The 12502-nt window shown below is 39.0% G+C and overlaps 1 long non-coding RNA gene across 1 annotated transcript; it reads left to right on the top strand.

The window, feature by feature from the left end:
• Positions 1 to 6653: 6653 nt before the first annotated feature.
• LOC308199914 lies at positions 6654 to 9202 on the top strand. The gene is made up of 2 exons (XR_013955090.1): positions 6654 to 7622; positions 8337 to 9202. It is a non-coding gene; the product is annotated as an uncharacterized lncRNA (long non-coding RNA).
• Positions 9203 to 12502: the final 3300 nt, after the last annotated feature.

Raw genomic sequence — 12502 nt, 5'->3', positions numbered from 1 at the left:
TATTTAGCTGAAAGTCTTCCCCTGTATCTGAAAGTGTTTGTTTCCTTACTGCACAGTGTTTTTCAATTTCCATTTACTTTTCTCATATGCTTAGTTACTGTACTCTCTGACCCTCTTTTCACTTTATTTTCCTATTGGTTGTCTTTTTTTTTTTTTTTAAATGCTCTGTTTCACTGAAGCTATTAGTGTTATGCAGATCAAATAATTTCAGGGTTAAAGCAAACCCTTGAACTCAGTGTTTAATGGATTTGTAATTAGGCCATCTATCCCTGTGAGAATGGGCAGTTTGAGAATTTACTAGGATTTACAGACGGATTTAGTAGCCTACTAAGAGTTTTCAGACCTATTAAATTCCTTTAGAAGTTTTAACGACACCACCTATTTAGGCAGGGAAAGATTTTGGACAAGGGTGTCTCTAAATACACACAAGACTGAGAGATAAGGAGTAGAAGAATGCCTGTTTTTCAGAGAAGAAGGAAAAGTTTCAAGGATTTTATAATTTTAATGCAGAGATACATTTTGGAAAAAAAATCTATTGTGGTAACACGTGACTAGTTTAAATCGTATGATGTGTTTTCTCTGAGACCTTATTTGCATATTTAATGATACATGAATGTTAAAATACATATTAACCAGGCATTATATGTGCCCCATACTGTAGGTATATATGGCTAGCACTACTTTCTGATCCTAGAATACATAATTGTATTTAAACAAAAATCATAAAGTATTTGCTTTCCTTAATCCAACCTGTTTGCCATTTATAAGATTCTGAGGCACTACATCTCCGTCTTCTGAGGAGATGAAATGGTATCAGTTAAATGCCAGGTGATGTAATTATGAAGTAACGGTTTATTCTTACTCGTAGCTGCTTGGACTCTTAGGACAGATGCTAACTTTTTTGTTGTTGCTTACTTTCCACAGAGAAAGGGCAAACTACATATAACCAAAAATACCTTCCTCCCCCTTCTCCACCTCTCAGTGCTTCTGGTTAAACTTTGGACAAGGTGGAGGTAGGGGAATGGGAAGGCAGGGAACAAATGGTCAGTTTTCTCACAGTAGCATAATGCTGCTGTTCCTTTTACCAGGTTAAAGATGCCCAAAGCATGATGAGTTTCTTCTTCATTCAATGATTTCTCTGTAAATACCACACAGTATTAAATTGGGTCCACTTACCTGTACAGCCAAGTGAGTGCAGAACTTTCTTTAAATTTGAGCTGTTCGGATCTACTTTGGGTTAGCAGTGGGTTTGACTTGTGAAATTTGGTTTGCTTGAATTCAGATTTTCTCTTAACTGTAAAATATACCTTTTTCTCTCAAAGTAGTTTGGGTCCATACCCTTATCTCCTGACTGCAGCAATCTGAATGCACTCATAGATACTTAATTTGTTCAGTCCTGTGTAATACTCAGGTCCTGCAGTTACAGTGAGCTTGAGTACGTCTTGTTAAGGAATATAAATTCAGCTGTTCCTGTAACTACTCCGACGCTATCTCTGTTACCTCCCTAATTACTTGACTGATGGTATCCTCAGTGCTAAAAACGTGTTTCTAAAAAATGCTGACTGTTCTGAGTGGTGGGATAACAGAAATGTACTACAGCCTGCCTTGCGCCTAACAGCTTGCTCTTTATATAGAGAGCTACAATGAACTTTTATTCCCTTATTTACACAACTTCAGAGTAGCTTTGTTACCTGCAGGTAAAGCAGTTCCACTGCAGTCTTTGGCACTACATTAGGTTTGTACCACCGATCATCCGACCTAACAGCATGGAGTTTGGCTTTCTTTAACTGATAGCAGCAACAGGATTTGATAGTTCATTGTGTCATGCTGTGAGTTCTTAAAATATAATCAAAACTATTAATCTGAAGAGTTTCTGAAAACAAAATTGCTGTTTAAACATCAAGCACAAACTGTCCTTTCCTCTTTCTTCACGGAATTAGCTTTTGAAAGGCCAAGAGCTGCTGCAGAGATAACAAGGACTGAAGAATTTACAGCAGGTGGTACCAACTGTGCAAGTACAACTCCCAGCCAAAATAATCTGACACCCAGCTGCGTGGAAGCCTGGGGGATCAGAGAGTGACTCAGGCGGAAGTGAGAATGGAGAATCTGGCTGAAGCACCAAGCCCCTTCCAGAAGCGTGTTATTATTCTCTCTCATTCAGTGGGATAGCCCCCCAGGGAATGCCATGTTAAAATTAAAAAAGACTTCTGGTTTCTTGACCAGCTAAATATATTCCCTTCCTATCCAAAAAGAAAGAGCAAATAGCACATACGAAGTGCTGTATGTGATGGTGAAGGAGGCCGGGTACACGCGAGCAAGAGGAAGCAGCGAACTGCCGAAGGAAGCGTGCCTTTCAGCACCGCGCCGCGAGAAGGCTGCAGGAGCTGCGCTGTGATTTGGAGCCGGGGTGAAGGAGTTCAGGGAAAGTTCCCAGTTCAGTTCTGCCGCACTGTGCCGCGTGAGTTTGGTGACTGGAATCGCTCCAAGCTGGTAGACGCACGCGCACACTTGTGCAGATGCTTTTGTATTATTCTGGGGGCTGCCACGGTCTTATGGTGCGGGCATGGAGAAATATAATTCAACTGTCTCCGTTTCTTCCCTGGTGGTGACAATGATGGTACATGGCGTATCTGCCTTTGTCAAGCAGAGGTCTTATGGACGGAGAAAACTAACAAGAGCAAACTGGTGTTAAGGGCCGTAAGAGTACTTACCTGCTGTGGGTGGGTGGAAGTCCTCTCTTGCTTCACATGATTTGTGAAGATTTAGAAAATCTTATAAAAATCTGTTTTCACCTGAGACAAAATTTATTTGTCCGCATGTATGCTGGTGCCCTCATTATTAACTTTTGGTTACAGATCATTATTTGCTTCTCTTAAGTAAATAATATTCTGGTCCAATAGAGACGTCTGAGCCAAAATAAAATTCATATGCATGTTTGTAAATAGTCCTGTTTTCCCGGCTTTTGTCTATTACATTCTGTGGGACAGCTTTGGACACCCTGCTGTGTCTTGGATAGCTTAACTGTAGATATCCTGGATGATCATCCTAGTTGGTATGGGACGGTGGTGGCAAAGAAAAGCTATTTACCTTTTCTCTTAAAGTTTTATTTTATTCTTTTAAAACATTGCCTGATGTGGATATTGGTTTCTTAATAAGCTGATGAAGTGTTAAAGGTGGTTGATTCTGCTGGAATGATAAATGGATCAGTGCTATATGTTTTATAAGATCAGCTATGTAGAACTGTGTGTAAGACAAGACCTAAATGTATACTAACATGGTCAGTTTTTATTTATTTATTTTGCCCGTGATGAGCCTCCTACTCACTGGAGAAAACTTGCTAGAGTTCACATAAACACTGAAACAATCTGTGACAGTGGTGGTATTGGCTACAGCTTTCCTATTGCCGGCCTATTTAAGGCTTGAGAGAACGAAGCCTATGACAGTTATAACAAAACCGCTGCTGAGGTAGAGGTCATGATGTTTCAGTTATGTGGAGATCGAAGGATAAAAATGCTAAGATGTTTTATGATTAAAACAAAAGTTTAATCTTTCATACGATTTAATAGCAATTAGAGAGAACAGTCCAAATTGGTTTGAGATTTAAAAATTAGCTTTTTCTGCTTGCAGCGTTGTAGGAGATTAGAGATTTGAATTAGCTGTTATCCATTTAGGCTATTCATAGCTTTGTTAAGATGAATTCTGTGTTTCCAGTGTTAGTTATTTTAAAGGTACAAACAAGTGATATTTTGTTTCAAAATTTCTTCTCATCTTATTGTGGAGGAGCACAGTATGGTTTTCCAGCATAGTAATGATAATTAGTATTCTGTATGAGGTTCTAATAAAATAAAAATGCACGTAAAATTCATTTGTTTGAGCTGAGATGCACAGAAAGCTTTGAAAACAATAAGAAGAGGGGTTTCTCTGATGTTGGTAAGGCTCAGGAACAGATGCAATTCAGTGTTGTTCCTTTTTGAGCTATGTTTCTCCCACACAATTGCAGCTGACTCAAAAGACTTTGAACGTTTGAAACTTTAAAAGTTCTGAAGTTCTTTCAGAAGCTCTGAAGTTTTAAGTTTACCTCCCTGGACCATTTGCTAAATTTAAAGAGTTCAGTTGCTGGTATAAGAACATCCTGATTAAATAAGAAAATGCCTGAGGAGATGACACCACTGGCTTTCTATGACTAAGTTTTGCTAAAATAAAATTAATGAAAATGTTTACTGCATTTATTGCAGCTGAAAAAATACATATAGAAAATTTCAGTCAAAGTTTACACTTGTGTTACAAATGCAATTGTACTGTTCATTTTATTAAGCTGTGACCTGCTTTGTTTGTGTGTTTCTGATTTAATGGAAAAGTGCATTAATACCCTGCTGTGAAATCATGACTTCCCTGGGGCCAATTAGATGATCTATCAGTAATAACTTAAAAAATACTGTGGTAAAAGGAGCTCCTGGCACATATCCTTTTTAAATTCTAATACTCTTCTCTAATGATGGCCAAAATAAGATACAAGATTGAAGCAAATGGAAGCTTGCATACTTTTGGAAACACAGTCATTGTTATCCTTTGTTCTGAAATGCTAATATTTTATTCTTGACAGAAGAAGCCTTTTTCCATTCTACCCCTTGTGAAATTCTTCAAGTGCTCTGCATAATAAATTCAGGACACAGGAAGCCAAGTTAACATTCAAATAAGTGGTAGATGGGCAGAGGTGTCCTTGAAGTCACCGCAAGCTGATTGCACAGAAGTACTGAAAACAAAATTTCAAAGTTTGAAAATACTGGTTACAGTGAGTTTCAGTGGATTTCCTTCACATTAGCATGATGTCCATCTGAAAACCTGTCTTTGATCGTATCTCTGCATGCGAGCAATTTTGCTGCATTTTTCTAAGATACTCTCACTTGGGCTAGCTGCATTTTTACTGTAAAAAGAAAGAATGCAAGAGGGTCTGAAGTACTATGCTTCTAATGTTGTGTATGCTTCCACTATTTTTTCTGGGTACCATTTAAGATGATGCAGTATAACCTACTGGAATTATTTCTTTCCCAGAAGAACTTAACATTTCTGGATCTTGTGTCTTCTGAAGAATTTTCTATGGTTACTTGATGGTATATTCAGTGAGCATTTGTATTTTCTAGAGCTGGAGCCATTTGTAGCAGAGTTCCCACCTACTTTCAATTGGAACTCAAACTCATAAATAATTGATATGCTTTTGGAAAAATCTGGTCTGTCCTTTAAATTCTTCCCTGCCTTAATGCACTGGAAAATGGGTTTAAATAAGGCCCTGTGAACATACTGGTTCCTTATCAATCAGTTGCTGTTGTTACTAGGACTTTTTGTTTAGTTTATGTCATTTCCTATGTGACCTGCTGAAATGGTGTATTTTGACTAAATGTGAGATGACCACATATAATAGAATAGTGAAATATCATTGACTGGATTGAAATGGAAGTTATTTGAAACAGAGCAATGCCTGTGATGAAATGGATGCTCTGAAATGCGGAGTGCTGCCACAACAACACGAATGTTAAAGGACATCCTCATGTGGTAAAGTGTGAGTCATTCAGCATTAGAAGAATGAAGACTGAGAAACAGCCCCAAGACCATCAAAGGCATATCTTCAAAGCTTGTCTGGGATAGATGAATTCAAAATGCAAGAACTTAATCTCAGAATAAAATTTTAATACATTTTAAAGCAGAAAGAGTGGTTTGGGGTGGGACGTGCACCATGCAATTCCCAAGTCCAAGACATAAAAGCTGAGTCTTAAGTCAACTAATACAAACTGAGGAATTAGCCCTTATTTATATGAAGTCCACTGATGAACTAATGAAATGGAGCTTTAGTGATTTATATATATACATATATATATTAGTGCCTTTCAGTAAGGTGAAAGGAATCCTGCGAGCTGCTCTCCTGTTTTATGTACTTTAAAATAAGTACGTAGCCTGTGTTTTCTGTATTGTAATCTCCACCAGAAGAAGAGAATAGTTTTCAAACCCCTCTCTTGTTACTACTAAATACAATAGAGTTGCTCATCGTACGGGCGGAACATTAAGAGATGTAAAAAAAAAGAAAAGGCTGACTTGGGAATGTTTCCATTCTTTCTCCTAGTAAGGTCCTACTGGCACATGTTTGAATATCACCGAGCCTTTCAGGACTGTCCCACACAGGAGGTGGGTAACACATGTGCCTTGCTTTTTGCTGTGTGCATAATACAGACTGCTGTAATGGTATCAATAAGTTGAAGCTTTAATAAATAAAATATGGCAATACTTGAATTTGATATAACTTGGTTATACATGCCGCTCTCATTCTCTGTCATATCCACATAAGCATTTGGTACATTTGATGTTCTTAGCAAAGAAAACAGTGTACTTCTGGAACTGCTTTTGTAGAAATGTAGGCTGCAGCTAGACATTGCCATGCAGATAAAGCAGCAGATGTAGAATGATGATACCTTGATGTAGTCTACCCTGCCCTACGCCAGTAACTTTTCATGGTAATTCGCTGCTTAACGGCTCCTATGAAGAAGAAATGGGGTGAGAGTCTAGGCCAGTTCATTCCATTAAGGGAAGTTTTCTCAGCTGTGCTGTCCTGGTTGTGACTGTAGAAGTAATCCTGCTGTGCAGCACAGCAGTGGGGGGTTTGGGAGAGTTGAGAATGTCAGCTGTACCTCCTGAGATGAAACAGGTACATCTGAATGTAGTTAAACTTCAACCTTCATAAAAGAGAGAAAGATGGTGTGCTCAGAAGGAAGAGAGTTGGGCTCTTGGAGCTAGGTCAGGGCATGCTGGTAGATAGTATTTGTCTCTTTGTGCGTGATTTGCTTAGATCTGAATTTTGGGGGGAGTTTACAGGGAGTACGTGGAGAAAATATGTCTAGGAAACTTTAAGTTCTGTCTGTTGAGAAAAACCTTAAAATGGGAACATCTGGCTAGGCAGTGTTGCAGCATACATGTTTTTGGGCTTCTTGTTCTAGTTCAACTGTGTTGGGGCAGGCAGGTGGGTGGGGAAGTAAATTGAAGTTTAGGGAAACAATGTGTCAAGTAGTAATTGCACTCAGGAAGGATGAATAAGAGTTTCCTAATTAAAAGATGTTTTTCGGGGAGCTTCAGCTTAACAGGGTGACTGCTTTGTCTTAATTATTTTCTGTCAGTGTATATTTATGTGGGTGTTTGTCTCTCACTGGTCTGTACTCTGTGAGTGAATTGTGCTACCTGTATTGCTAATAAAAAGCCAGCTGTAGTTCCGAGAGAAAGGTGTGTGTTAAACTACAGGCCTGCTTGCCAAGCTGCTTACTTCATCAGGTGTTATTCTGTTCCAGTTTCAAGCCCTGTTCCTGGTTGCCTCTCCAGGAGATGAGGGAGTGATTGTTTGGAAAACTTAGGAAGGAAAATAGGCTCAGTGGAATGTGGGGTGAGATGGATCTGTGGGAGAGGTGTACGTACAACTGAGAAGCTGCTTAAGATTCCCTGTGCAGAAACTTAAGAGAAGGAACAAGGTACAACCTTGGGCTGCTCGTGATCAAGCTTGATGAATATAGAAATATTTAACTTTGTAATCTAGCCAAATCTCTGCCATTCCTCACGAGCCCATGTTCCTAAATTAAAGATGCCAGGTATGTAAGTTGAATATATCTTGTTATAAAAGAATCTTCTCTTTGCTGCTTTTAGGTTTAGTATTTTTCATTTAGATTTAGGATTTCTATCTCAAGTTAATTATGAATCCTCATAGTTCAGAAGCAGTTGCCAATGGGTGCTTAATCAAGAGAATGCAAGCTAAATTATGCTTCATGTCAGTTAATTGTAATTTTTGTGCTAGTGTTCAGAAGAGATCTGTATCATCCCATAAATAACAATGGCATTATTTATTTGGGGAAATTATTGTGCGTACGAAGAAAGAGTTTTTTTCGGAGTGAACTTTTTTTCTTGCCAAATGCCACAGCACTCTGCCTTTGCTCTTACTATTTTAAAATTATGCACTTCTGACAGCCACTTAAATACATTTTCCAAACATAATTTACTATATGAGGTTTTTTCCCCAGGGTGACAGTTAGGGACTAGAAATAAAGGATGTTATTTTAGGGAAGTGAGAGTGGATACTAAACTAATACAGAAATTAAGCATAATACTGTTTTCCAGTTGCACTCCGGTGCACAAAGAAAACAAATCCTGAGCGTGATATCCAGTATTGCCACCAAAGATTTCTAGACCCTCTTTATAACTGATTGAGACCGTGTTTGCACTGGTAACAGGCTTCAAGTCACACTGCAAATAAAAAAGCACTCATCCAAATATCCTCTGAAGAAAACAAAATTCTTCTGTCTTCCCAGGGTACTTGGTCACCTTTCTGACAGCACACTCACAGGCTCCAGTGTCTTCAGGAACACAAGTAAACAATGCTGAGCTCATGTCTGGGATAGAAGGAGGGCATGTTTAAAAATGAGAAAGTTCCAAACTGTCTCCAAGAGCTGAATGTGATCAGTGCTGGCAGGAGTGTAAATAATAACAAATAAGTTAATGCAACTCCTACCAGTGAGAACAGCTGGCCTGAGCTCATTTTTACCAGCTCCTCAAAGTAAAGTGTGTTTTGGTATGAAACTTTTTCATGTCAATCAAAGACCAAAACATTGGTTCTTTTTCCTTATCACAAAGGCCTGACGTGGCAAGTGTGTGAAAACCATAGTTCTTGGTCATTAGGGTTCAGAAACTGAGGAAGTCACACAACAAAAGCCGCAGCTTTGCAGATATTGTTGACCACTGGTATGGAATGCAAAAATTACATAAAAATCAATGTCAGGCCTAAAATGACTTGAAGCCTTATGACTTCAGGATGAGATTTACTTGATGCTGGTACAGAAAATCCGCGGTTCTTCCGATGAACATCCACCACCACTTTTCAGGTTACCTCTCTGCAGAGCACAGCAGACTATTGAACTTTGAGGTGAGAAGTACAGGGTGTTAGGGCTCCAGATAGTCCAAATCTGGAATTCTTCTCCTTCAGAGCTTCCCTCAGGAGCTGTATTCATGCTGTTGGTTGTACTGTGATTTTCTGCAGTATTGCATTGCCGTCTGACCAACTACGCTATGTAAAGCTGATGTCACCGGGCCTAGGATTGCAGAAAGTTCTTTTGTAGATACCTGAATTCTGTGAAACCAGGGGGTGGTGCCAAGTGGTTTTAGACTGTTCTTAGCGTAAGGAGCAACTGTTAAAATACAAAGGGCAGTGCTGAGGCAGGACTCAAGTTCTAGAATGATTCCTGTGGGTGTGCAATCTCCTAACATCTTCAGACTGAGAGAAGAGCTAGTGGAGAGCGACAGCTTTTGTCGAAGTGTTAGTTCAGCCACACAAAAGCATTTCTCATTTGTTTAGGCTTTCTGGGATTTTAATTGAGCTGTTTTTCTGGCTTTTTTTTTTCCTTCCCCGGTGCACATCCTGGTATAAGGAATATGAATGACTTCATTGCCCCTTCAGTGCCTCACATTCTTTTGGACATTGGAGAATATCTACCGCTCCCAACTGCTGGAGTTTTATGCTGTTTATTTTTGTTTACTTGACATTTATACTGAAGAGACCACAACAGCTTGTTTATCATTGTCCTGAATACAGTTCAAGTAAATGCCAGACCCCCCTCTTCTCAATATCTGATGTTTAAGCTTGAGTTTGATGCTGTGATTTTGTCCCATGAAAACCAGACAAAAAGACACTGCAACTTTATATTTCAGGTGGAAATTCCACAATTGTCTTAAGGTGTTTTTTGGTTCCTTGGAGAAAGAGTGCAGTTTTTTGGCTGTCACACAGTCTGTTTTCTCTCTATGACCAAGCACAGGATTTAGTTGCAATTGTTAATCCCTTTCTCTCTTTTGTATCTGTGACGCTTGGATCAGCGTTTTGGTGTCATTAGAAGTAGGTGCCCCAGTTAGCAATCTTAGCTGCCTTAGTTTTTGATGTAAGTTCATGTCACTGTTGGTTATTTTGCAAACAGTTCATTAGTTGCAGGCAAACTGTGTAAATCACAAAGCCGGGCACTGCACAGAGTGAACAAAAGCTCTTTCCAGTCTGGTCACTTTTGAGATGCACGGTTCATAGTGCAGGAAGGAACTGAGAGCTTTGTTGGTGGAAATTGTTGACTCCTTGCAGAGACCAGACTGCTGACTGCTTTGAAGGATTCTTGTTTTTTGAGTATCTACTGATAATGCAGATAACTGCAAAATTTCCATCCATGACTGTAAAGTTAACAAAAGTTGTTCTTCTGTTTGTGACGGATAAGATCTTCTGATTAGGAGAGCTTGTGCTAGAGGTGTCTTTTCCTTCCTGTCACAATCACATTCTCACATGGACCACTGTGAGGCTGGCTTTGTAACACTTTTCCTTGCTCAAATAATGAGGAGTTGAGAATGTATTGGCAAAATGAGTGGAAGATTTAATTCTTCCTGGTTTCTGAATGGAAGTTAGTGCATTTGTCCTATGAAGCCTTTTTTAGAGGCTGCCTGTTTCCAACTCTACTACATATGATTAGTGAAAGCTCTCAGGGCTGAACTCTTTGAAACCTAAAACAGAAGTGTCTGCAGACTTTAACATTCACCCCCTCTGTTTTTTTCAGAATAATTTGTATTTGTCTGTGCTTGAGATAAATATGAGTGATCTTCAGCAAAACTAAAATGAGGGTGTCTGAAAGCTCACCGAGACGAAATGTAATGTGATTTCTGTTGTGCCTCTGTAATAGGGAGGATATTAATTTTCTGAGCCTTTAATAGATTTTGTCATACTTAAAATATATTAAGTGGTGACAAAGTCATCTGAATGCTTGCAGAAATAGCTTGTTTTCTTTTTTTTTTTCAGTCAGTTACGACTGCTAAATACCTGTCTATGTTGTTTACGTGCCAGATGACTGCTAAAAGGAGCTGAAGAAATACTTACATTTTCATTACACTTTTTTCCTCCCAAAGCTGGGAGGCTACATACATCCTCTGGCCGTGTACCCTTAACTGCACTGCTCCTCCCGGAGCTCTGGTTAGGGATCCTCAGCCGTTTGACTCGCACTGTAACTGCTCTGGCTCTCATTGCTGGAGGGTTAGCGCTTCAGCCCATGCCCTGTCACTAACACAGGGGGTGACGTGCTGGAGTGGACCAGGATTCCAGCTGTGTGAGCGTCTGACTCTTACTAGCCAGGGGTTTATCTTGGTGACATTATAAAGACTGAGCCAGACGATTACAAGCCTCGCTTTCATTGCATGGGGTGGACTTCTTTTTCCAGACAGTACTAAATTACCATGCACCAGGCTCCTGTGGTTTAGAGACGAGATTAAGTTCAGAGTCTCAGTATGCACAAGTGCTCTGTGTCAACTTTGTAAGTGATAATCTCTTCAGATAGACCCTTTTCCCCGTCTGTGAGACACTGTATTTTTAGTTATGCACTCTGTGAGATGATGGCCTTGGGATGTGAACTGATGCATAAGTGCAGCAAGCCATTTCAACAGTTCAGCCAAATTCTCTTACAAAAGCTGAAGACCGCTTAGCATTCAAATAGTTATTTGAAGTGTGATTTTTTTTATTATTTTATTTATTTTTAGAAAAAAAAATAACAGCACAGTCTATTAGTAAGCAGTTTCGCCTGGTTGCACTTTAGTGGAGTGTCCAGAAAGGGTTTTGAACAGTTTTCATAACGTCTGCCTTTGTCCAGTGACACTAGATGCTGTTGGCATCTTCAGAAATAAAAAGTTCTCCTCCTCTTACCTTTTCTTGATGATTGGTTGTTAATCTCACTTTAACAATCTTGTCCAAATAGTTATTCTATACATACCTTTGTCATGGCTTTTTGTTGTAAATCTTTCTTGATTTTCACGCTTGAGCCTCTGAAAATGGCCCACCTGCCCCATTTACTATATGGTATTAATTTATTAGCCATTTTATGAATGTTTATCCAAGGAAGACATTTGCATGTTGCCAAAAGAATCTTAAAAATAAGCTTCTACCTAAAATTACACATCCTTGATAATGTTTGTGATTTCTACATACACATAATTCATAGTGATAGTTTTATAGCTGGTTTTATGAGGTAACAAATTAAATTTGTTGTGCACTTCTGATCATTGTGTGTGCAAAATAATAAAACATTCAGGCAGCTTGGTAACGTTATTTTTGAAGATGTCATGTTCCTTTTCCCAGTATATTTTCTGTCCACATTGTGAATCTGAATCCTCACAGAGGCAGTATTAAATGCTCGACCACTTGGATGTGTTGATCATGTATCCTCTGATCTTTGATGTGGGAAACATGGTACTTTGAATGATATTAAGCATTATTTTAAGGTCTCAAATTTCTTTATATATATATATATCTGTGAACATCCTTCGAACTCTAAAAATTCAATAGTTCAAATGACATGGTTTTGACTGTTCATGGAACTCACCTTTATAACATGCACTCATAGCTTTTATGTAGTTGTCACGATCAGTATTGAGTATAATCAGCTTTGGTGCAGAACACCCTTCAATC

Source organism: Anser brachyrhynchus (assembly GCF_964034855.1).
Source record: "Anser brachyrhynchus genome assembly, chromosome: 9".
NCBI classification, from domain to species: domain Eukaryota; kingdom Metazoa; phylum Chordata; class Aves; order Anseriformes; family Anatidae; genus Anser; species Anser brachyrhynchus.
The sequence above is the reverse complement of the archived record's forward strand: the minus strand, read 5'-3'. Positions and strand labels throughout refer to the sequence as shown.